This window comes from Salvelinus fontinalis, chromosome 31 (assembly GCF_029448725.1).
Source record: "Salvelinus fontinalis isolate EN_2023a chromosome 31, ASM2944872v1, whole genome shotgun sequence".
NCBI classification, from domain to species: domain Eukaryota; kingdom Metazoa; phylum Chordata; class Actinopteri; order Salmoniformes; family Salmonidae; genus Salvelinus; species Salvelinus fontinalis.
In genome coordinates this window covers 46,922,254-46,943,285 of record NC_074695.1, presented here as the reverse complement: position 1 = coordinate 46,943,285, position 21,032 = coordinate 46,922,254, and the positions used below count along the sequence as shown (strand labels likewise).

The following is a 21,032-nucleotide window of genomic DNA, read 5'->3' as shown; positions in this document are numbered from 1 at the left end:
CAACTGCAGAGGTTTTCTAAATGAAATATTACAATCCCCACCCCTTCCAAATTCAACGTTTCTTCAAATGATACATTTTTGAGAGCCATTAGACATCCAATTGGAAGTAAAACATTGGTTCTGGCTACTTCTCGCACATCTGGGGCTACGTCTCTCTCACTTCATCATACCAGACCACAGAATGAGAAGGACTTCAGCAGAGACGAACGCACCACTTAGACAATCAATGATGGCTTTGTATGCAGCGGGTAAGGAATCATTTTAACAGGTCACAGTCTTGACTGGCATGTGCCCCACTGGTTTGGTGTTTTAATGATGCTGAATTCAGCACATGGCATGCAACGACATGGCATGATGTACTGCATCAAAGGCTGAGGCTCAGAGTTCCTATGTCTGCCACAGCTGACGGTGAGATTCAAAAAGAAAAAGAGAGTTGGTCTGGGAAAATAAAAAACTGATTGTATAAACATGTGTCACTCACAACCACTATCAGAATCTGTGATAAGAGGATAACGTGAATAGAAGACACATCTAGCCGCTGTATCTTTGCTGACCAATGTAAGATTAATAAAATAAAATAAAAATACATATTTTTTTTTAAATTCCAAAGTTTTCCAAACAACGTTTGTGTACATGTCTTGCTCATGTATCTCTCCTAGTATCCAGGAGTTTGAGCCAGGATACAGAAAAAAATTGTTGTCATGTGATTTTACAGGAAAAGTTCTCAACAGTAATGTTTGTCTTAGCGTTTTGAAATACTATATTCTCTGACTGGTGTAAAGATTTCAAGATATCCTACAAGATAATGTCAGTCTATCTGCTAGGCTGAGAATAACGACTTGAATGTAATTAAGTCAGTAGCCTGAGGGTTGATAAGGTACACAAACTCACATGGAGCCAAATCACTTTTACAAATACCACTGTTTACGTTTTGTCATTACATACAAAATGGACATACGCAATAGACTTCAGGGCTGAGAATACTCCATCATTTGAAATTGGAAACGGGACTTGAACACATTTTTTCTCTGTGTTTGAACAATAAACGTTAAGTGTGAAAGTGAAATAGGCCTAATTTAATAGAGGATAAATAAAATGCTGAAATGTTCTTAGTTATGTGGAGAATTAAACGTCAAGATAACCTGCCATGCACATAACTGATGGGTAGAAACGTCGGAAAAGTAAAACCATCATTTTTTACATGTTACATGCAGTCTCTTTATAAGGTTAGCACATAAACACATTCTCACAAACAAGCGTGCAAAGGCATTGAGGCAGTGGTTGAAAAGTTGTCTTTACCTTAAGTCTCAGTTCTGTGAGTGTGCGACCGGTATCTTGCTGGCCCAAAGTTAGCTGAGCGCATTCTGAAGAGAAGGGGGATGTGCAAGCGCTCTCTGAAAACTGAGAGAGGATAGGGGCGGAACAGAAACTTTCTTTTCCCTTCCGAATACTTCGGCAAATTAGTTATGAGGTCAGGAATACTTTTGCGCCTCGATTTCATTGAGCTGCTGATTCACGTTTGAACGAATTCCAATCGCTTCCATCTGTGTATCTCGCTGCTGTTTTACTTGATTGAAACGGGCTGCTTGCTGTCACATTCCAATGTTAGTCTTTGCGCTTGAATTTATTTGACGAATGCAATCATTTTCCCCATTTATATTCTCATTATTGTGACGTTGTATATTGTACTTCCAGATAATTCACCCAAAAGTAGGTTGTGCTGGTGAACAACTCTTAACTATTATACCCATGTTATGCCCATCTAATGTCCATAACTTGAAAGGGATACAGGATGGGCTAAAAAGCCTACACACAATAATCAAACTCCCATGCAAATCTTCTCACTCAATAAGAAAATATCACATGATCCCTGTGGCTCTTCAGGTTTTTCAGGCCCAGAGATGAAGATAGCCTATGTCTGTGTGTAACTGTTTGAAGACATCAGGTACTGTGATTCAATGGAGCTGGTTAGCTGCTCTCCCTCAAATAGACAAACATGCTGTCTGGAGTAATGATGAGGTTTTGTCCAATCTCTGTCTATCTGAGAGTAAGCTCCTGTGATGTGGACTAACCTCTGAAATAACCCCCAAAGAGAGGTCAGCAACCACCAACTCAATCACTGTCTGACACACACACACACACACACACACACACACACACACACACACACACACACACACACACACACACACACACACACACACACACACACACACACACAAACACACACACACACACACACAAGTTGGCTCTTTACATCCTGTTTATGGCAGATGTGATTTCCCTACAGTGATGAGGCTCTGTACAGCAGCAGGTATGTCAGCTGGGAGAATCCCAGTGTAGACAGGTGGAGGAGCTCCAGCTGTTACGCTCGCCATGGGTGGAAGAAGAGGAGGACCAATGCGCAGCGTGGTAAGTGTCCATATTGTTTTAATAAGTATACTGAACACTGAACAAAAACAATAAAACGACAAACGAACAGTCCTGTACGGTGACGCAAAACACAGAACAGAAAATAATCGCCCACCAAAACACAATGAAAAACAGGCTACCTAAATATGGCTTCCAATCAGAGACAACGACTGACACCTGCCTCTGATTGAGAACCATACTAGCCCCCCCCCCCCAAAAAAACTAACAACAGAACAAAACATAGAAAAACAACATAGAATGCCCACCCCAACTCACGCCCCGACCAAACTAAAATAAAGACATAAAAAAGGAACTAAGGTCAGAAGGTGACAACAGCATAGAGCTGGGTGGGTGGAAATGGGTGGTCCCTTTGATATTTAAACTAGAAATATTGCACCAATAGTGCATTGTCCAGTTGTCCAGTCCATGATTGGTGCCATCAGTGAGAATGGTCCTAGAGACAAAAGCCCACTCAGTGAATTAATAGATTGAATAAATCAAATCAAATGTTATTGGTCGCATACACACATTTGGCAGATGTTATTACGGGTGTAGCGAAATTCTTGTGTTCCTAGCTCCAACAGTGCAGTGATATCTAACAATACACAACAACACACACAAATCTAAAAAAGTAAAAGAATAGAATTAAGAAGTATAGAAATATTAGGACAAGCAATATTTGGAGTCCGGAGTGTGTGCCTTCGGAAAGAATTCAAACCCCTTGACTTTTTCCACATTTTGTTACGTTACAGCTTCATTCTAAAATGTATTCAATTGTTTTTCAATCTACACACACTAACCCATAATGACAAAGCAAAAACATTTTTTTAGAAATTTTTGCTAATTTATAAAAAATAAAAAACAGAAATACCTTATTTAAATAAGTATTCAGACCCTTTGCTATGAGAGTCGAAATTGAGCTCAGGTGCATCCTGTTTCCCATTGATCATCCTTGAGATGTTTCTACAACTTTATTGGAGTCCACCTGTGGTAAATTCAATTGATTGGACCTGATTTGGAAAGGCACACAACTGTCTATGTAAGGTCCCACAGTTGACAGTGCATGTCAGAACAAAAACCAAGCCAAGAGGTCAAAGGAATTGTTCGTAGAGCTCCGAGACAGGATTGTGTCGAGGCACCGATCTGGGGAAGGGTACCAACATTGAAGGTCCCCAAGAACACAGTGGCCTCCATCATTCTAAAATAGAAGAGGTTTGGAAACAACAAGACTTTTCCTAGAGCTGGCCGCCCGGCCAAACTGGGCAATCGGTGGAGAAGGGCCTTGGTCAGGGTGGTGACCAAGAACCTGATGGTCACTCTGACAGAGCTCCAGAGATCCTCTGTGGAGGTGGGAGAACCTTCCAGAAGAACAACCATCTCTGCAGCACCCCACCAATCAGTCATTTATAGTAGAGTGGCCAGACGGAAGCCACTCCTCAGTAAAAGGCACAAGATAGCCTGCTTGGAGTTTGCCAAAAGCCACCTAAAGGACTCAGACCATGAGAAACAAGATTCTGATGAAACCAAGGTTGATCTCTTTGGCCTGAATGCCAAGCATCATGTCTGGAGGAAACCTGGCACCATCCCTAGGGTGAAGCATGGTGGTAAAATCAAATCAAATCAAATTTTATTTGTCACTTGCGCCAAATATGACAGGTTTAGACCTTACAGTGAAATGCTTATTTACAAGCCCTTAATCAACAATGCAGTTTTAAGAAAATACCTAAAAAAAAGTAAGAGATAAAAATAACTAATAATTAAAGAGCAGCAGTAAAATAACAATAGCGGGGCTACATACATGGGGTACCGGTACAGAGTCAATGTGCGGGGGCACTGGTGTCGAGATAATTGAGGTAATATGTACATGTAGATATAGTTATTAAGGTGACTATGTATAGATAATAACAGAGAGTAGCAGCAGCGTAGAAGGGGGGGCAATGCAAATAGTCTGGGTAGCCATTTGATTAGATGTTCAGGAGTCTAATGGCTTGGGGGTAGAAGCTGTTTAGAAGCCTCTTGGACTTAGACTCGGTACCGCTTGGCATGCGGTAGCAGAGAGAACAGTCTATGACTAGGTTCTTCCTCTGACACCGCCTGGTATAGTGGTCCTGGATGGCAGGAAGCTTGGCCCTGGTGATGTACTGGGCCGTAGGCACTACCCTCTGTAGTGCCTTGCGGTCGGAGGCCGAGCAGTTGCTATACCAGGCAGTGATGCAACCCATCAGTATGCTCTCGATGGTGCAGCTGTAAAATCTTTCGAGGATCTGAGGACCCATGCCAAATCTTTTCAGTCTCCTGAGGGGGAATAGGTTTTGTTGTGCCATCTTCACAACTGTCTTGGTGTGCTTGGACCATGTTAGTTTGTTGGTGATGTGGATGCCAAGGAACTTGAAGCTCTCAACCTGCTGCACTACAGCCCATTCGATGAGAATGGGGGCGTGCTCAGTCCTCCTTTTCCTGTAGTCCACAATCATCTCCTTTGTCTTGATCATGTTAGCAGCATTATGCTGTGGGGATGTTTTTCAGCGGCAGGGACTGGGAGACTAGTCTGGATTGAAGTAAAGACGAACGGAGCAAAGTACAGAGAGATCCTTGATGAAAACCTGCTCCAGAGCGCTCAGGACTTCAGACTGGGGCGAAGGTTCACCTTCCAACAGGACAACGACCCTAAGCACACAGCCAAGACAATGCAGGAGTGGTTTGGGAGTGGCCCAGCTAGAGCCCGGACTTGAACCCAATCGAACATCTCTGGAGAGACCTGAAAATAGCTGCGCAGCGACGCTCCCCATCCAACCTGACAGAGCTTCAGAGGATCTGCAGGGAAGAATGGGAGACACTCCCCAAATACAGGTGTGCCATGCTTGTAGCGTCATATCCAAAAACACTTGAGGCTGTATTCGCTTCAACAAAGTACTGAGTAAAGGGTCTGAATTCTTTTGTAAATGTGTTATTTCAGTTTTTTATTTGTAATAAATTTGCCCCAAAAAATTGGTTTTACTTTTTCATTATGAGGTATTGTGCGTAGATTGATGAGGGAATAAAAACAATTTAATCAATTTGGTCTGAATACTTTCCGAATGCGCTGTATATATATATAATGGGATGTATAGACATTATGGACAGTATATGGATAGAATATGTAGTATATGTATGGCCTTGCTGCTGTTCCGGTTTCAGTTGTTCTGCCTGCGGTTATGGAACCGCCACCTGTCCCAGACCCGTTGTTTTTCAACTCTTAATGATCGGCTATGAAAAGCCAACTGAATATTATTCATGATTATTATTTGACCATGCTTGTCACTTATGAACATTTTTGAACATCTTGGCATAGTTCTGTTATAATCTCCACCCGGCACAGCCAGAAGAGGACTGGCCACCCCTCATAGCCTGGTTCCTCTCTAGGTTTCTTCCTAGGTTTTGGCCTTTCTAGGGAGTTTTTCCTAGCCACCGTGCTTCTACACCTGCATTCTAGCTGTTTGGGGTTTTAGGCTGGGTCTCTGTACAGCACTTCGAGATATTAGCTGATGTACGAAGGGCTATATAAAATAAACTTGATTGATTGATTGATATATCTGAAGAATACTTAGGATAGAATAGAATATGTACACCAATAGTTAAATAGGATAGCCCTTGACTAGAATACAGTATACACATTTGAAGTGGGTCAAACAGCATGTCAACATTATTAAAGTGACCAGTGTTCCATTATTAAAGTGACCAGTGTCCCATGTCTATGTACATAGGCCGCAGCCTCTAAGGTAAAGGGTTGAGTAACCGGGTGGTAGCCGTCTAGTGACAGTTACTAAGGTTCAGGGCAGGGTACTGGGCGGCGGCCAGCTAGTGGTGACTATGTAACAGTCTGATGCCCTTGATATAGAAGCTGACCTCACCTTCTGGATGGTGGCGGGGTGAACAGGCCATGGCCCGGGTGGCTGAGGTCCCCAATGATCCTTTTGGCCTTCCTGTGACACCGGGTGCTATAGATGTCCTGGAGGGCAGGCATTGAGACCGCACCGCCCTCCAGAGAGCCCTACGGTTACAGACGGTGCAGTTGCCGTACCAGGCGGTGACACAGCCCGACAGGATGCTCTCAAGGGTGCATCTGTAAAAGTTTTTGAGGGTCTTAGGGGTCAAGCAAAAAAAATTGGCCTCCTGAAACCTTCTTGCACCTTCTTCACCACACTGTCTGTGTGGGTGGAACATTTCAGATTGCAGGAATGTGTACGCCAAGGAACTTTTCACCTTCTCCACTGCAGCCCCGTCGATGTTGATGGGGGCATGCTCTCTCTGCTGTCTCCTAAAGTCCACGATCAGCCCCTTCATTTTGTTGACATTGAGGGAGAGGTTATTTTCCTTGCACCATTCCGCCAGGGCCCTCACCTCCTCCCTGTAGGCTGACTCGCCTATCACTGTTGTGTTGTACGCTAACTTGATGATTGATTTGGAGATGTGCGTTGCCACGCAGTCATGGGTGAACAGGGAGTACATGAGGGGACTGAGCACGCACCCTTGTGGGGTTGTGGATCAGCATAGTTGTCCCGCTCGCTAACCTCAAACTCCCTGTCATAAATCAACCAAGGCGCAGCGTGCATGTTGTTCCACATCTTTTAATCGGAGTGAAAAACTTAACCAACAAAACAAACAGGTGAACAGCAAAGAACGTGACGCAACCGAGGTGCAAACAAACACACACGGAAAATAATAATTACCCACACATTAGGTGGGAAAAGGGTGCCTAAGTATGATTCTCAATCAGGTACAACGATAGACAGCTGTCCCTGATTGAGAACCATACCCGGCCAAAACATAGAAATACAGAAACATAGGAGAAAAAAACATAGAATGCCCACACCACATCACACCCTGACCTAACCAAATAGAGAAATAAACCGGCTCTCTAAGGTCAGGGCGTGACAATAGTGGAGGTGTTGTTGCCTACCTTCCCCACCTAGGGGTGGCCTGTCAGAAAGTCTAGGACCCAGTTGCACAGGGCGAGGTACAAACCCAGGGCCCCTTGCTTAACAAGCTTAAATGTCTTACTTACTTCAGCCAAAGAGAACGAGAGCTCACAGTCCTGAGAAACGACGATGGCCCGCATTGGCGGCGCTGTGTTTTCCTCGAAGCGAGCAAAGAAAGTGTTTAGGCAGTCCGCGAAGCAGCTGGTTTTCCCTTTATAATCCGTGATTGTCTGAAGTCCCTGCCATAAACATCTCGTGTCTGAGCCGTTGAATTGCGACTCCACTTTGTCTCTGTACTGACGTTTTGCCTGTTTGATTGCCTTACGGGAATAACTGGACTGTTTGTACTCAACCATATTCCCAGTCACCTTGCCGTGGTTAAATGACAGACACAAGGGGATATGGTGCCATCGGTGGCTTTGTTTTAGGGACACCCCCACGACAAATCGATGACATCGATGAGTCAATGGCTCCAGCATTTGTTTTTGTGTGCACATTGTTGAAGAGTGAAAACAAGATGAAGATCATACGTCTTCCTCTGAACTACTGATCTGATGTAGTATGCAAAATCTCTGCATAATTTGGTGCAGCAAATTGGCAAAAGATTTGCCACAACTTTTGCCACACGCCTATTTTTTATGTAAGGTTATAGAGACAAATTTAATATGGCAAGATTTTTCATTTTCAGAAATCCCCTTAGTCTGGCTTCACTGGATTAAGAAACTGTGTTATCGACAAATCTGTACAAATCCATACAAGTCTAATCCATGTGTTGTTCAGTGCTATTCTGTAACTGGATAACACATTTGTACCCACTGTCCGCTTGCCAGCATCCATGGATATTGTCTGGTGGAGGTCAAGTCTATCCACCCACAGTGTGTTCATGTGTATTGTGACTGACTACATACTATAATAGTGACCGCACCGGAGACAAACACATAGATTTTCCTCTGGTCCAGAGCAGGACTGTGATCTCAGCCTGGGCTGTGCTGTGCCTGGCAGACAGGCCGTCTCTGGTTCTTTAATGACCTGAGCCCACGAGCTAACTGGCGGTGAAGGTCCGTTCAGCTCACTAATGCCCAGAAGACCCTGCATGGTGTACCTCTGCTCCTTGCTCCAGACTGTCTCACAAATACCTTGCTTTCCCCCATATAGTCCATTACTTTTGACCTGGGCCCTAAATTAAGTTCTGGTCAAAATCAGTACACTACTGTATTGAGAATAGAGTGAGTTGTGAGTTGAGACAGAAAGGGAGTGATTTGAGAAGTATGAGCTGTTGTAATGGTACAAATGGAAAGGCACACTAGGGGAGAAAATTGAGTTTTAAAGTCGCAATGCAGTTTCACCTCATTTAACACCTGATTGACTTAACAAAAGGCGCATGACGTAGCATAAGTGGGGGGCTGGGCCTTTCCTCTCTTGTTCTTTATTGATCATCTATTGTTCCTCATATAAGGGGAAGGCCGACGACATCACAGATTCCCATCAGACCAACTCCTTGAATGCCCTACTCCATGAAGCTTGCAGTTGGGCTTAAAACCTATTTTCTTACCATTTAGTGTGTGGACTTTACTGTATTTACACATTGAATATCACTTTTCAAAAATAAAAGTAAAAAAATAATTGCTGGAGGACGTCTTTAAGGCCAGGCACCAAAGGCTGATATGACATTTCTGCATCTACCTATCAATTTGGAGATTTGTTTGTATTTTGGTCCTTTCATTTGAGTATTTTCAAAAAGTAAACGTAAAAAGGGAGAAAAAAAAACTTCAGTTACTTGAGGTAATTGAGGTAATATGTACATGTAGGTAGAGGCAAAGTGACTATGCATGGATAATAAACAGAGAGTAACAGCAGTGTAAAAATGGGGGGGTGGGGTGGGGACAATGCAAATAGGCTCGGTAGCCAGTTGGTTAACTGTTCAAGAGTCTTATGGCTTGGGGGTAGAAGCTGTTAAGAAGCCTTTTTTGACCTAGACTTGGTACTCCGGTACCGCTTGTCATGCGGTAGCAGAGAGGACAGTCTATGACTAGGGTGGCTGGTGTCCTTGGCAATTTTTTGGGACTTCCTCTGACGCCGCCTGGTATAGAGGTCCTGGATGGCAGCAAGCTTTGCCACAGTGATATACTGGGCCGTACGCACAACCCTCTGTAGTGCCTTGCGGTCGGAGGCCGAGTAGTTGCCATAGCAGACGGTGATGCAACCAGTCAGGATGCTCTCGATGGTGCAGCTGTAGAAGGATCTGAGGACCCATGCCAAATCTTTTCAGTCTCCTGAGGGGGAATAGGTGTTGTCGTACCCTCTTCACTACTGTCTTGGTGTGTTTGGACCATGATAGTTTGTTGGTGATGTGTACACCAAGGAACTTGAAGCTCTCAACCTGCTCCACTACAGCCCTGTCGATGAGAATGGGGGTATGCTCGGTACTCCTTTTTCTGTAGTCCACAATCATCTCCTTTGTCTTAAACACATTGAAGGAGAGGTTGTTATCCTGGCACCACACTGCCAGGTCTCTGACCTCCTCCCTATAGGCTGTCTGATCGTTGTCAATGATTAGGCCTACCACTGTTGTGTCGTCTGCAAACTTAATGATGGTGTTGGAATCGTGTTTGGCCATGCAGTCATGGGTGAACAGGGAGTACAGGAGGGGACTGAGCACGCACTAGTGATGGGTCGTTCGCGAACGAGTCGGCTCTAAGAGCTGGCTCTTGTAGGTGAACGTTGGGAGCCGGCTCGCATATTAGAAAATCAATCAATTTAGAAAAAATATATATAATTAAGATATGAATAATCAAAAGATTTAAATGAATAGAATTAACTAATTCAAAGAATGAAAAAATAAATGAAATAATATAGGCCTAAATGCTCATGCGCACACACATTCGTTCTGACTTTCTGCTCAGACTAATAGCCTCACCTGTTGTTCCTGTCAATCAGACATGTAGTGTCAACCAATGAACCAAAGATGCGTGTGTCACGGCTGTGTGGAGAGACGGACCAAGGTGCTCTGAGTTCCACATCTTTAATTTAGTGAAACTTACAAAACAAAAGGAAACAAACAACGAACCGTAACATCAGAGGTGCTACATGCACTAACTCAAACCAAGATCCCACTAAACACAGTGGGGAAATGGCTGCCTAAATATGATCCCCAGTCAGAGACAACGATAAACAGCTGCCTCTGATTGGGAACCATACCAGGCCAACATAGAAATAAAACAACTTAGATTACCCACCCTAGTCACACCCCGACATAACCAAAATAGAGAATAAAAAGGCTCTCTATGGTCAGGGCGTGACAGTACCCCCCCCAAAGGTGCGAACTCCGGCCGCAAAACCTGACTCTATAAGGGAGGGTCCGGGTGGGCATCTAGCGTCAGTGGCGGCGCGAAGTACCCACTCCGCTTGCGGATCCGCCAGCATCGGTGGCAGCTCTGGTACGGGACTTTGCCCCCGCCCAGACCACGGGTCCGGCCATGGAGCCGGGTAGAACGCCGTGCCTGGACTGGGCCTCGGTGCAGAGGAGGGCTCCTGCCATGGAGCGGGACTGGGCGCCGTGTCTGGACCGGGCACCGGCACAGAGGAAGGCTCCGGCCTTGGAGCGGGACTGGACGTTGTGCCTGGACTGGGCACCCGCGCAGAGGGGATCCGGCATTGGAGCTGGACTGGACACCGTGCCTGGACTGGGCACCGGCACAGAGGGAGGCTCCTGCCATGGAGCGGGACTGGACACCGTGCCTGGACTGGGCATTGGCGCAGAGGAAGGCTCCTGCCATGGAGCGGGACTGGACGCCGTGCCAGGACTGGACATCGGCACAGAGGAAGGCTCCTGCCATGGAGCGGGACTGGACGCCGTGCCTGGACTGGACATCGGCACAGAGGAAGGCTCCTGCCATGGAGCGGGACTGGACGCCGTGCCTGGACATCGGCGCAGAGGAAGGCTACGGCCTTGGAGCGGGACTGGACGCCGTGCCTGGACTGGGCACTGGCGCAGAGGAAGGCTCCTGCCATGGAGTGGGACTGGACGCCGTGCCTGGGCACCGGTGCAGAGAAAGGCTCCTGTCATGGAACGGGACTGGACGTAGTGCCTGGACTGGGCACTGGCGCAGAGGAAGGCTCCTGCCATGGAGCGGGACTGGACGCCGTGCCTGGACATCAGCGCAGTGAAAGGCTCCTGCCATGGAGCGGGACTGGACGCCGTGCCTGGACTGGGCCCCCCGGCGCAGAGGAAGGCTCCGGCCTTGGAGCGGGACTGGACACCGTGCCTGGACATCGGCGCAGAGGAAGGCTCCTGCCATGGAGCGGGACTGGACGCCGTGCCTGGACATCGGCGCAGAGGAAGGCTCCGGCCTTGGAGCGGGACTGGACACCGTGCCTGGACATCGGCGCAGAGGAAGGCTCCTGCCATGGAGCGGGACTGGATGCCGTGCCTGGACATCGGCGCAGAGGAAGGCTCTGGCCTTGGAGCGGGACTTGACGCCATGCCTGGACTGGGCTACGGTGCAGAGGAAGGCTCTGGCCTTGGAGCTGGACTGGACACCATACCCTGACTGGGTACCGGCGCAGAGGAAGGCTCCTGCCCTAGAGCTGAACTGGACGCCTTGCCTGGAAGTTCCGGACCGTTGACCCTCGCTGGAGGTTCCGGAACGTTGACCGTTGCAGGAGGTTCCGGACCGTGGACCGTCGCAGGAAGTTCCGGACTGTGGACCGTCGTAGGAGACTCCGGACCGTGGACCGTCGTAGGAGGTTCCGGAGCGTGGACCCTCGTAGGAGGTTCCGGACCGTGGACCGTCGTAAGAGTTTCCGGGCCTTGGACCGTCGTACGAGGTTCCGGACTGTGGACCGTCGTAGGAGGTTCCGGAACGTTGACAGTCGCAGGAGGTTCCGGACTGTGAACCGTCACCGGAAGCTCAGGACTGGGAACCGTTGCCGGAAGCTCCGGACTGGGAACCGTCGCCGGAAGCTCTGGACTGGGGACCGTCGCCGGAAGCTCTGGACTGGGGACCGTCGCCGGAAGCTCTGGACTGGGAACCGTTGCCGGAAACTCTGGACTGGGGACCGTCGCCGGAAGCTCTGGACTGGGGACCGTCGCCGGAAGCTCTGGACTGGGGACTATCGCCGGAAGCTCTGGACTGGGAAGGTGCACTGGAGGCCTAGTGCGTGGAGCCAGTGCAGGGAGCACCGGACTGGTGACACGCACTTCAGGACGAGTTTGGGGAGCAGGTACAGGACGTACCAGACTGGGGAGGTGCACTGGAGGCCTGATGCGTTTGAGCTGGCACAGGTTGCACCAGACTGGTGACATGCTCTTCAGAGCGAGTGCGGGGAGCATGCACAGGACGTACCGGACTGGGAAGGCACACTGGAGGCCTGATGCGTGGGGCCGGCACAGGTTGCACCGGACTGGTGACACGCTCTTCAGGGTGAGTGCGGGGAGCAGGCACAGGACGTACCGGACTGGGGAGGCGCACTGGAGGCCTGATGCGTATAGCCAGCACAAATTGTATCGGAACGATGACACACTTCGCACGGCGAGTGCGGGGAGCTGGCACAGGGCGTACTGGGCTGTGGAGGCGTACATCAGGGCGAGTGCGAGGAGCAGGCACAGGACGTACCGGACTGGGGACACGGACTTCAGGGCGAGTGCGAGGAGGAGACACAGGACGTACCGGACTGGGGAGGCGCACTGGAGGCCTGATCCGTGGGACCGGCACAGATTGCACCGGACTGGTGACACGCTCCTCCAAACGCCTGCATTGCCCCATACTCCTCGCCAACTCCATTCTCCGGTATCCCTCCTCGCACTGTTCAATCGACTCCCAGGCGGGCTCTATTACTCTCCTTGGGTCGACCGACCACCTCTCTATTTCCTCCCAGGTTGTCTCTGGCTCACCCCCCGGCTCCGCCGACCACCCCGTGTCCCCCCCCCCCCCAAAAAAAATGATTTGGGCTTTCTTTGTGGCCACGAACCCCGGCGTTGTCGCTGTCCTCCCTTCTCTCCTTGCGTCTGCCGCCAAGGAAGGCGATCCTGTCCTGCCAGGATTTCCTCCCAAGTCCAGGATCCCTTCCCATCCAAGATCTCCTCCCGAATCCAGGATACACTCTCTTCCTGGGCACCCTGCTTGGTCCTGGTGTAACGGCTGTCGTCTTCCTCGTCTGAGGAGAATAAGTTAGAAGGATTGGAGGACCAATGCGCAGCGTGGTAATTGTTCATCTTACTTTAATAAAGGTGAACACTCAAAATACAAAACAACAAAAGTGATAACCGAAACAGTTCTATCTGGTGCAGACACACAAAGACTGAAAACAACCACCCACAAAACCCAACACAAAACAGGCTACCTAAATATTGTTCCCAATCAGAGACAACACAAAACACCTGCCTCTGATTGAGAACCATATCAGGTCAAACACAGAAATAGGAAAACATAGAAATATAAAAATAGAATGCCCACCCCAACTCACGCCCTGACCATACTAAATAAAGACAAATCAAAGGAAAAAAAAGGTCAGAACGTGACAGTACCCCCCCAAGGTGCAGAATCCGGCCGCAAAATCTGAACCTATAGGGGAGAGTCTGGATGGGCATCTGTCCACTCCACCATTGTCTTTGTCCGCTTTCTTAGCGTCCTTTGAGCGGCGACCCTCGCCGCCGACCTTGGCCTGGGAACCCTAATAAAGGGCCCCACCGGACTGAGGAGCGCCTCTGGACTGAGGGGCGTCTCTGGACTGAGGAAACTCCTCCGGAGTGAGGGGCAGCTCAGGACTGAGGGGCAGCTCAGGACTGAGAGGTAGCTCATGACTGAGAGGTAGCTCATGACTGAGAGGTAGCTCATGACTGAGGGGTAGCTCATGACTGAGAGGTAGCTCATGACTGAGAGGTAGCTCATGACTGAGAGGTAGCTCCGGACTGAGGGGCAGCTCCGGACAGAGGGCAACTCCGGACTGAGGGGCAACTCAGGACTAAGGGGCAGCTCAGGACTGAGGGGCAGCTCCGGACTGAAGGGCAGCTCCGGACTGAAGGGCAGCTCCGGACTGAAGGGCAGCTCCGGACTGAAGGGCAGCTCTGGACTAAAGGGCAGCTCTGGACTAAAGGGCAGCTGCGGACTGAAAGGCAGCTCCGGACTGAAGGGCAGCTCCGGACTGAAGGGCAGCTCCGGAAGCTCCTGACTGGCGGGCGGCTCCGGCAGCTCCTGACTGGCGGGCGGCTCCGGCAGCTCCTGACTGGCGGGCGGCTCTGGCAGCTCCTGACTGGCGGGCGGCTCTGGCAGCTCCTGACTGGCGGGCGGCTCTGGCGGCTCCTGACTGACGGACGGCTCTAGCGGCTCCTGACTGACGGACGGCTCTAGCGGCTCAGGACAGACGGGCGGCTCTGACGGCTCAGGACAGACGGGCGGCTCAGATGGAGCTGGACAGACGGGCGGCTCAGACGGCGCTGGACAGACGGGCGGCTCAGACGGCGCTGGGCAGACGGGCGGCTCAGACGGCGCTGGGCAGACGGGCAGCTCAGATGGCGCTGGGCAGTCGGGCAGCTCAGATGGCGCTGGGCAGACGGGCAGCTCAGGCGGCGTTGGGCAGACGGGCAGCTCCGGTGGCGCTGGACAGACAGGCAGCTCAGGCGGCGCTGGACAGACGGAAGACTCTGGCCTGCTGAGGCGCACAGTAGGCCTGGTGCGTGGTGCCGGAACTGGTGGTACCGGGCTGGGAACACGCACCACTGGGCGAGTGCGGGGAGCAGGAACAGGGCTTACAGGGCTCTGGAGACGCACAGGAAGCTTGGTGCGTGGTGTTGGCACTGGTGGTACTGGGCTGGTACGAGGGGCTGCCACAGGCGGATGGTGCGTGAAGAAGGCACCGGATAGACCGGACCGTGGAGACGCACTACAGGTCTCGAGCACCGAGCCTGCCCAACCCTACCTGGCTGAACGCTCCCCGTAGCCAGGCCAGTGCGGCGAGGTGGAATAGCCACACTGGGCTGTGCTGGCGAACCGGGGACACCATGCGTAGGGCTGGTGCCATGTACACCGGCCCGAGGAGACGCACTGGAGACCAGATGCGCCTAGCTGGCTTCATGGCACTTGGCTCGATGCCCACTCTAGCCCGGCCGATACGAGGTGCTGGAATGTACCGCACCGGGCTATGCACACGCACCGGGGACACCGTGCGCTCCACCGCATAACACGATGCCTGCCCGGTACGACGCTCTCCACGGTAAGCACGGGGAGTTGTCTCAGATCTCATACCTGGCTTAACACCACTCCCCGTGTTCCCCCCCAATACATTTTTGGGGCTGCCTCTCTGGCTTCCGGCCGCGCCTTCGTGCAGCCTTCTCATACCACCGCCTCTCCGCTTTCGCTGCCTCCAGCTCAGCTTTGGGGCGGCGATACTCACCAGCCTGTGCCCAGGGTCCCTTGCCGTCCAGTATTTCCTCCCAGGTCCAGGAATCCTGTGATCGCTGCTGCTGCTACTGCCCGTTTCCACGCTGCTTGGTCCGGTTGTGGTGGGTGGTTCTGTAACGGCTGTCATCTTCCTTGTCTGAGGAGGATAAGTTAGAAGGATTGGAGGACCAATGCGCAGCGTGGTATTTGTTCATCTTACTTTAATAAAGGTGAACACTCAAAATACAAAACAACAAAAGTGATAACCGAAACAGTTCTATCTGGTGCAGACACACAAAGACTGAAAACAACCACCCACAAAACCCAACACAAAACAGGCTACCTAAATATGGTTCCCTATCAGAGACAACACAAAACACCTGCCTCTGATTGAGAACCATATCAGGCCAAACACAGAAATAGGAAAACATAGAAATAAAAACATAGACTGCCCACCCCAACTCACGCCCTGACCATACTAAATAAAGACAAAACAAAGGAAATAAAGGTCGGAACGTGACACCTGTTGTGGTGGGATCTTCTGTCACGGCTGTGTGGAGAGACGGACCAAGGCGCAGCGTGCTCTGAGTTCCACATCTTTAATTTAGTGAAACTTACAAAACAAAAGGAAACCAACAACGAACCGTAACATCAGAGGTGCTACATGCACTAACTCAAAACAAGATCCCACTAAACACAGTGGGGAAATATCTGCCTAAATATGATCCCCAATCAGAGACAACGATAAACAGCTGCCTCTGATTGGGAACCATACCAGGCCAACATAGAAATAAAACAACCTAGATTACCCACCCTAGTCACACCCTGACCTAACCAAAATAGAGAATAAAAAGGCTCTCTATGGTCAGGGCGTGACAGCGAGAGGGAGGGCGGAGCCAACTCTCTCACAGTCACACACTTAGCAGCCGAGGAGAGAGAGGAAGGACAGCTGTGAAAACAACAGCTGGAAAATGAGTCGGAAGCAAAGTTGCATTTGGATGCATTTTAATAATGTAGACAATGTTAGAGCACAGTGTAGAATTTGCCAAAACAAAATCTCATATAAAGCCAGTTCTACGCACAACCTACACCGGCATATGCGAACTGTGCACCCAACTGTGAAGCTAGCTGTAGCGGAGCTTCGAGAAACTAGCGGGCCTGCTAGTGATAGTGGTGGAGCCAGCACCTCCACACATGGAGATGTATCCACTCAGTCAGGTAGGCCTACTCCGCGACCCACTGCAACGCAGTCTTCTATGAACCAGTTTATGTCAAAGTCGATGTCTGTGGTAAAACAACGCCAAATTGATATTGCATTGGCTAAAATTATTGCCACCGATTTCCAGCCATTTGCGATCGTGGAGGACAGAGGTTTTACAAATTATAGTAATAGTCCAAATCCAATGTACACAATTCCAAGCAGGAAAACTCTTTCAAAATCACTTATTCCACAACTGTACGAGAGCACACAGGCTCAAGGGTAGCCACTTCTTACATGTCGGTTACATGTCACTTCATTGAAGATTTTTTGCTTTGAGTTCAGCAACAGACACACCTCAGAGAACTTGGCAGAGGAACTGTTGAGAATAACAAGTAGATGGAAAAGTGGTCTGTTGTGTTAGCGACAATGCAGCTAACACAACCCCTAAAATTTAGCCATGAAAATGTTTAAATGGACCCATCATCCATGTCTTGCCCACACAATCAACCTGATTGTAAGAGATGCTCTGAAGGTGATGAAGCCCGCTGTGGACAAAGTGAAAGCAGCTGTGGAATACTACCACAGGAGCGCTGAAAGTCTACACAACGACAGATGGGGATGCCTGGGCTGAGGCCTAAACAAGACTGCACTACAAGGTGGAATTCAACATTTTATATGTTGAAGCGGTTTCTTGAGTCAAAGGATGCCATCATCTCTACCCTGGCCAATGGCAATGCACCTGTTGATGCTCTAACCCAAGAGGAATGGTAGTGGAGGAGGTGTGCAGAGTCCCTGGAACCCTTTGAGCAGGTCACTGTGGAGATCAGTGGAGAGAGGTACAGTAAGCAGTTTTTACTACATCATTATTTAATCCAGTATTATATATGTATATGAGCAGTAGATGAGAATGCAGTATCAGTAGACAAAACATGAACCTGAACTAATAAGTTACTGTTCTCTCTTTTCAGCTATGTGACAGCCTCAATAAGGATACTCCTGTGTAAGGGTCTGCAGCGAATCACATCCAACCGCCAGAGAGAAGCAAATGTAACCACAGGACATGTGACAGAGTTGATGGACACCCCTATGTTAATCAATGGACAGAAAGTTCCACAGAATGGAATATAATCACGTGCTATCAGAAACCACTGCACTTGACCCCATGTTTAAGAAGTTAGCCTTCAGTGATGCCAGAGCGATTGACAGGGCTCTTCAAAGAATAACCTCGGCAGCAGGGAGGGACATCCCCAGCAGTCAGCTGGCTCAGGCACCAGGGCAACAGGAAGAAGAGGGATCAGATGGAGCAGAAGCACCAGCAGTAGTGTCACAAATGTCTGCTGTTTGGATGCTGTTTGATGAGAGAGCAACTGGGGATGCAGCATGAAGGAATCCCTCAGCAGATGCCATCATGGAGGTCCGATCCTCCTCCAAAGATCTGCAGATCCTCTGAACTGGTGGAAGAACAAGGCCTCTGTCTACCCACGGCTTACTAAAGTCATGACAGGGAGACTCTGCATAGTGGCGGGTCTTCTCGAAAACGGGACAAATAATTATTGAGAGAAGAAACCGCATCAGCCCCTCAAAAGTGAGGCAGCTTGCATTTCTGAATGCAAATCTCTCATAAAAGCAAAATAAGGTCAGCATTGCTATGTGCTACTGGTTATAACATGGCAATAAAGAAGAGAGAGAAAAGAGGGACCAGTTTAATGTTTTAAGTGGTATTGTCAGAGCTACTAGGAGTGCTGGGTGGAATGGAGTCAAACGCAGAGAGCAAATTAAGGTTTGTGGATTTATTTTCCAATGCACGGGAAATCCTGCCCTAACACATACGGGCACATCAGAAAAGTCCAAGTAACACCAGACTAAACTGTTCCGAGGAAAATAACAAAATCCACTACAAGATCCTACACCAACATAACAGTAAGTAAGCCCGCACAACAGCCAGCGGGCTACCTAACCTTATATAGCCTACCCAACCAACCTAAACTAAAACAGGTGCACCCAATCAGCCCAAATGAACAGAAACCAAAACGAAAGAAACGATGGCAGCTAGTAGGCCGGTGACGACGACCGCCGAGCCCCGCCCAAACAGGAAGAGGCACCATCCTCGGCGGGATTCGTGACAGTTATGCTGCAGTTTTGCACATTATTTATTTTTCTTTGATATGGTGTAATATTCTATTATTATGTTGTTCAGATTGTATTCATTTTGAATTGTTACATTTATATGCACTTTGTTCATACACATTTAAAAAAAAATACTTTAAATGCACATGTGTAATAACATCCTTCTTTTGTACATTTATTTCAATTTGTGGGAAGCTGCAGTTTTGCAAATTGTTATTTATTTTTCTTTGATATGGTGCAATATTCTATTATGATGTTCAGATTGTATTCATTTTGAATGGTTAGATTTATAAGCACTTTGTTTATATACATTAAAAAGTTATACTGTAGATGCAAATGTTTAATAGCATTATTTTTCATAACAAAACAATGATTCTGGTTCCCACCTTGGCTCCGCCAACCACCCCGTGTGACCCCCCCCCCAAAATAATTTTTGAGGCTGCCTCTTGGGCTTCCGTCGTGGCCGCGAACTCCGGTGTCGTCGTTGTCGCTCTTTCGCTGCTTTTCGCTGCTTTGTTGCTCTTTCGTTAAATAAAAAATCTTTGTCTCTTCCGCTGCTTCCGCCTGCTTCCCCGGCAGGCTTTCGTGTCTTGCCAAGACTTCCTCCCAAGTCCAGGATATTCTCTCCTCGACTTCCTCCAAACACCAGGATGCCATCTCCTCCCGGGCACGCTGCTTGGTCCAGTTGTGGTTGTGGTCTTCTGTCACGCTCGTTGGAATGAGTGGACCAAGGCACAGCGTGCGTAGAGTTCCACATGTTTTAATAAATGAAACTCACCAAAACAAATACAGAAACAAACTAAACATGAAGTAATGGAGTGCTCACAGGCACTACAGGTGGGAAAAGGCTGCCTAAATATGATCCCCAATCAGAGACAACGATAGACAGCTGCCTCTGATTGGGAACCACACCAGGCCAACGTAGAAAACGAAAAACTAGAAATGCCCACCCTAATCACACCCTGACCTAACCAAATAGAGAAATAAAAGGATCTCTAAGGTCAGGGGGTGACAATATGATCAAACGAAGCAGAGCTTAAAGTTACTAAATCAACAGGGTGTGATTTTACCGAATCCTCAAAATAATCTTGACATCCTCATAATATAGATTGATCCGTTTTACCACTAAGCAAGTTCACGACCTTTGACACATGGTTTGTTGAAGACGTCATCATGTAACAGGCAGTGGCCAGAGAGGCGGGCTGCTCCACATTAGTTGGCCTATGAGTGCTTGTCTGAGGCTCCTAGTGGGTGACCTGACTGCGGTAATGCTTCTCAGCGCAGGGTAACCTGATATGACTCAGAGCTGATCCGGGAAAGGTAATTGCAACCCACTCTGTTGTTATTTCCCAGTCATGCATGTCTGAATGGTGACTTCTGCCAATACTAATTCACCCACCCTACCGCCCGCAGTCCTGCCTCTTAATAATCCACCTAATGGGGCCCATTTACTGAGGGGTCCCTCCAGAAACTCTCCAGCACTTTCCACCATTGCACATTTCTCAAAGAACTTTGGGAGTGGTTTATTACCAATTTATAACATCTCTTTCTTCTGACCAGAGTTGGTTCATTCTCACCGGGTACAAGGCAGAGCCGGGATGTAGATATCTGCACATCCACATTCCTCTCATTGAAGTCGACATCATTGTCTAGTAGTACTAGGGACCCCTTGAGTGCAGCAGGTGTTAATTAATGTTATCTTCCTGTTGCGTGACACAGTGTGCTGAGCTCCCATCTGTTTGGACAAGTGGAGAGGGATTCCCAAGCTGCGAGTCTACAATAGTCACATAGTGTAGGGTTGTAAGATGCCGTCTATTGCCTCATCCTTAGTGTTGTCCATTATTACCTCGTTGCGTGTCTATTGCCACGACCACCAGGGCCTGAACCGACGTCAACGTCTATTGTACATCTTTTTTGTTGTTGAGCGGTAGTCTTTTCTTTTTCTTTTTTTGGTGC

The 21,032-nt window shown here is 48.8% G+C and overlaps 1 protein-coding gene across 2 annotated transcripts in view; it reads right to left on the bottom strand.

Annotated features, from left to right (window-relative positions):
- Window positions 1–1,406, bottom strand: part of LOC129830412 (fibulin-2-like) — a 51,907-nt gene extending 50,501 nt beyond the window's left edge. For both annotated transcript variants that reach the window (XM_055892974.1, XM_055892975.1), the window contains exon 1: window positions 1,300–1,406. The gene's annotated coding sequence lies outside the window, so the exon portion shown is untranslated. The remainder of the gene's footprint in view (window positions 1–1,299) is intronic.
- Between the last annotated feature and the right edge of the window lie 19,626 nt (window positions 1,407–21,032).